We start from the raw sequence: 5,672 nt of genomic DNA, 5'->3' as shown, positions 1-5,672 counted from the left end.
AGTGGAGAAATTGCAAGTCTTGTGACTTTTTGGTAGGAATGTAAAATGGTGCAACCATTGTGGAAAACATTATAGAGATGCTTCAAAAAATTAAACATGGAATTACCACATGATCCAACAATTCTACTTCTCAGTATATACCTAAAAAAATTGAAAGCAGCAGATTAAACCAATATTTGTACACCAATACTCATAACAGTGTTATTCACTATAATCAAAAGATAGAAGCACCAAAATGTCTACTGACAAATGAATGGATAAAGAAAATATAGTATATACATGCAAGGAAATGTTATTCAGCATTAAAAAGTAATATAATTCTGACACATGCTACAACATGGATGAAATTAAAGACATTATGCTAAGTGAAATAAGCTGGACACAAAGGTAAATTATTGTATAATTCCACTTAAATGAACTACCTAGTATAGTCAAATTGGTGGAGACAGAAAGTAGAACAGTGGTTGCCAGAGGCTGGATATAGGGGTGATGTGGTGTTATTGTTTAATGGGTGCAGAATAAAGTTTGGAAAGATGAAAAACTTCTGGAGAAAAATGTTGCTACCAATGATATTAGAGAAATCACTGTGTTCTTTTCTAGGATTTTTATGGTTTCAGTTCTCACACTTAGGTCTTTAATCCATTCTGAGTTTATATTTGTGTATGGTTTTAGAAAGTGGTCCAGTTTCATTCTTTTACAGGTAGCTGTTCAGTTTTCCCAGCACCATTTGTTGAAGAGACTGTCTTTTCTTTATTCTTATCTCTTTTGTTATAGATTAATTTACTTAAGGTGTGAGTTTATTTCTGGACTCTCTATTGTGTTCCGTTGATCTCTGTATGTTAACTAACTGGAATTTAATAAAAACTTAAAAAAAAAAATGAAAATGAGTAGCACTCTTTGTTACCTAATAGAATTTTATTATCATTTGGGGTGAATGTTGGTGGTAGGAATAGCAGGGAAGGTAGGAGATGAGATACCATATAAGATCTTGCCATCTAGCTTAGACATGAGTCAAGCACCCATTAAATGTTGATTTGTAGAAATATCCATAATACTTTACAGTCTTCCTATAAGTAGATGGGTTTTGTCACCCCTTGAATGTTGGCTGCCATTATGGCTTGCTTTTACCAAGTGGCTGCTATCATGGAATGTTTTAGTGGAAAATGAGGAATATAAGAACTGTAACTTTGGTTGTTTATTTTGAAGTATCTGGAGACCTTGCAGAAAGAAAAGTGATTATCTCAGGATTTTAAATTTCCATCTCAAGGTATGAAAAAGGAGTTAGGAAACTATGACTTCCCTAAAAAAAAAACCAAAAACCTGTATCTCCTGTAACTACAGGATTGAAACTTTTGGAAACCCAACCAAGTCTAATCTTGTGGATGAGTTAATTTTGATGCAAATTGAATTCACAATCTCCAGGGGTTACTAGAGGGCACAGGTTAGTAGATTTTACTGAAGCCCCAGAGAAGCAGACACTTATTATCCTGCTCAAGGGTTTGATCTCTTCTTGTCTGAAAAACATGTAATGACCTCTTTTGAGGTCATTTAAACTTGTTCAAGACTCACCCCACTTTATCTCCTTGCTTGGTGTCCAACAACAGACTCAAGTTCAAACAGACTCCAGGGTATTGTAAACACACTATGACCTAGAAAAAGGTAATATATACACCAAAAAAATTTGGAGACAGTAAATTTGTATCAACAAAAACCTGTGGAATATCTATGGGAATAGATCACAAATGTTTTGGAATCAGGATAAAGTGAGAAGTGACATTAGATATCTATTTTTTTAATTTAAAAAATCTTTTTAGTTTTCTAATCCTTTGAAAGAAATGCCATCTTTTTAATTGAGTATTTGAAGGCTTGTTTGACTTGCTTATTCCATAGTGTGTAAATGAAAGAGTTTATCAATGGGATAACTGAGGTTTTGAGCAATGACACCACCTTATTAATGGCAACTCCTTCCTTTGCTGGTCTGATATAGATGAAGATGCAGCTTCCATAGGAAGATGGAGACTACGATCATGTGGGAAGAACAAGTGAAGAAAGGCTTTTTTCTTTGCTGAGCTGAAGGGAGTCTTAAAATAGTCTTGATGATGTATGTGTAGGACATAATTACACAGAATAATGTGACTATGAGGGTCAGCACAGCCATGATTAAAATAAGTTGCTCTACAAATTGGTGTCTGAGCATACAATCTTCAGAAGAGGAGATGCATCACAGCCAAAATGGTCAATGAGATTAGAGTTACTGAAATCTAGCTGGACTCCCAGGCTAAGCGGTGGGAGTATGACAATTAACCCAATCAGCCAACAGCAAAGGACAACCATGGTGCATACTCTTTCACTCATGATGGTACTGTAGTGCAGGGGTTTGCAGATGGCCACATAGTGATCATAGCACATGCAGTTAGAAGAAAAAATTCTTTTGCTCCGATGAGGATGACAAAAAAGAATTGGATGGCACAAGCATTATAGGTAACATTTTTGTCCCCAGTTGTCAGGCTGTACAGGAATCGAGAAACACAGACAGTTGTAAATATTATTTCTAAGATGGAAAAATTCCAAAGGAAAAAGTACATGGGTGTTTTGAGGTGAGAGTCAACCGGAGTGAGGAGAATAATGATTAGATTTCCAGCACCAGTGAAAATGTAGGTGAAAAACAGAAATACTGAAAGAAAAACCTGTAGTAGTGGGCTACCTATCAATCCTAGTAGAATGAATGTTATTGCAGAATGATTTTTCATCACTGTCTTCAGATATATAATGAGTCTGTATTAATAAATCACAAACCTTGAATCTGAGGAATAGAACATAAAAATAATATTTCAATACCTATATAGTGAAAAGTAGCCCAGTAGGCCAGTAGAAGCACATTTTGACACTTTTATTTGTCAGTAATCTGATGTTAGAAGTGATTGCATTGTGCTTCATTTCCCTGGACTCTGCTTTACCTTGGGCTTCAGAATGTGGTTTATAGAATAGATCCCTCTGGAGTTTCATTTCCACTCCAGTTACAGGAGTGGAAAGTTTTTTTTTTTTTTAATGTTTATTTATTTTTGAGAGAGAGAGAGACAGAGCGTGAGTGAGGGAGGGGCAGAGAGAAAGGGAGACACAGAATCCAAAGCAGGCTCCAGGCTCTGAGCTGTCAGCACAGAACCCAATGTAAGGCTTGAACTCATGAACGTGAGATCATGACCTGAGCTGAAGTTGAAAGCTTAACAGACTGAGCCACCCAGGTGCCCCCAGGACCAATTTTAAAGTAGATAGAAAATACCACAAGGATTTCACAGTTCTCTGGGATTAGGGCAGCCTCGGGGATTAAGGCAGTATCCCCAATCCTCAGTGTAGAGCAGAAGATCCATGAATGTTAATAAATAGAAAAAATATGTATAAAATTTTTATTTCACCATTTGTCAGGACAGCATATCAGCAAATCATTTTCATATCCTATCATAATATAATACTATCAGTGGCTTGGTTATATTATTTTCCATGCTTTGCAACACTTGTTCCCTTCAAGTAATTCCTTAATCTCCCCAGCATCCTGGAAAAGCCTTTACTGTGTGGGTGAACTGGGAGAATTACATGAAATTTCTTGAGTCCCACACTGCTACAGTATTTCTTCTTTGCTTTCCTTTTATAATAGGCTGAAATATTTGAGTTTTTGGCTCTCCAATATATCAGTTTTATTGGCCTCTGTTTTGTTTCCTTTTCTGAATTCCCATTTAAACATCCATCTGTTGTCTAGAATCCCACCCTTCCCAAGCCCTCCTAGAACACTGACAAGTAGGATGTTCTGATATCCTTCCTAGAAAACAGAATTCTGTCCTTAGGTTTCCATGATCCGTATTGGAGTTCTGTAGTTTAACGCATAGATATTTCAGTTTCCAAACGCCTTCTAAGGCTACTTGCCATCTCTATTAATAACGTAACATCTAGATCCTCCTAGGTGGGCAGACATAGGGGAATACCACTTGGGTAAGGAGTTGCCTTCTTTGCCGTGCTTCCATTCTCTGAAGACTCACTTTGCCTTTGGTAATGTCACTAATCTTGCTGCCCTTATCAATGCTCCTCAGCACTCTGGCCCAAAGATAGGCTCAGCCTGTGCTTATTTCCCCAAAGAACAGTTATTATCAGGCGTTAATACTTAACACAAATTAAATATGACATGGAGAATACATGAATCTGGTCATTAGGTATGGATATTCTTAAAAGCTGAAAAATCACAATCCATTCTTATGAGTTTCCCTACAAGACTATCTCCCTGTGTTGCTTCTTTTGAGGATCCTGTCAAAGAAACCATTGTCACCATCCTCCATGAAGCTGTTGAGTACTTTTTCATTTCTCACATTTCCTACCTATTCATGTACCCTTCCCAGCAATTGTGGCAATACTGTTCTTCTAAGAAGTACCAGAGCTGGAATTTGAACCAGAAACTGGATTAAAGTTTAAGTGTTTCAGGAAATCTGTAATTTTAGGATTTGGGGCAATTGCTTATCCTTACTCAATTCTAATAATCACAAATTCATTAAAATGTTAGCTTTTCAAATGTTTCCTAACCACAAACAGTATTCTGGAGCATCTGTATTTCTTCAGTGAATGACTAGAATGAGGGGCACCTAGGTGGCTCAGTTAGTTAAGTGGCCAACTTCAGCTCATGGTTCCTGAGTTCAAGCCCCGCATCAGGCTCTCTGCTGTCAGCAGGGAGCCTGCTTCAGAACTTCTGTCCCCTTCTCTCTCTGCCTCTCCCTTGCTCATGCTCTCGCTCTCTCAAAAATAAATCAACATTAAAAAATAAATGACTAGAATGAAATCTGTTCATGAGGCAGCAATTATTTTGTAATACGAATATTTTTTAATGTTGCTTTAAGATATTCCCTATAAAGTACTTTAAGTGTTTTTTCCCTTCCATGCATAGGGAAGTCATCATTTCTTTTCTATTGACGAGAGTTGCTGCAGTGTGATAGGGGTTACAGATGCCATCATAGGAAAAGGCTGATGACCTAGGCTTATGGGATAAAGGGTTTGCCTGAGTGTCAGCAGATGAATCTCATGCAGAGATTGCTTTCCTAAACCAAGACATGAAGGTTTCTTAAGAGCTACATATTTTCACTTAGTGCCACTAATGTTCTTCTCTTCATTTTCTTCTACCTGCATCACCCAGTGCATTTGTGTTGGCCAATACACTGACCCCAGTTAATATCACTAGATTATACACTATTATATATCATAAAATGTGTCATCAATTCGGTGGAAATGGCTGAAATGAGATTTGTAAATAACTTCACATCATTGGATGATTACTTTAAGAGGAAAAGATCAGGATGAAGAAATTAAATACTGAAGTTTTAAACCATGATTGTTTCATTTCCTGACGTCAGGGATAATTTTAAATTATGGAGATTGTTGTTATTTTTCTCTTTAAAGATAATGTTACTTGTTTGAATCCTCCATAATAAAATGAGTAGATATTCATTTACTATATTCATCTACAACCAATAAAAAAGTGTAATAAAGAAAGGAAAATCTCCTATAATGACAACACCCACAGTCCATCATTATTATCTTGTATTTATCTACAACCTTTTTGTACATATAATTGTGTTTTGCATTTACTTATATTTTATAAAAATAATATTATATTGAAATTAACATTTCATTCTTTC

At 36.3% G+C, this 5,672-nt stretch overlaps 1 pseudogene; it reads right to left on the bottom strand.

Annotated features, from left to right (window-relative positions):
• Nucleotides 1–1,818: 1,818 nt before the first annotated feature.
• On the bottom strand, nucleotides 1,819–2,750 carry LOC122223635 (annotated as a pseudogene).
• Nucleotides 2,751–5,672: the final 2,922 nt, after the last annotated feature.

Source organism: Panthera leo, chromosome B4, assembly GCF_018350215.1.
Source record: "Panthera leo isolate Ple1 chromosome B4, P.leo_Ple1_pat1.1, whole genome shotgun sequence".
NCBI lineage: Eukaryota > Metazoa > Chordata > Mammalia > Carnivora > Felidae > Panthera > Panthera leo.
Note: the sequence above shows the minus strand (reverse complement) of the source record. Positions and strands in the feature narration are given on the sequence as shown.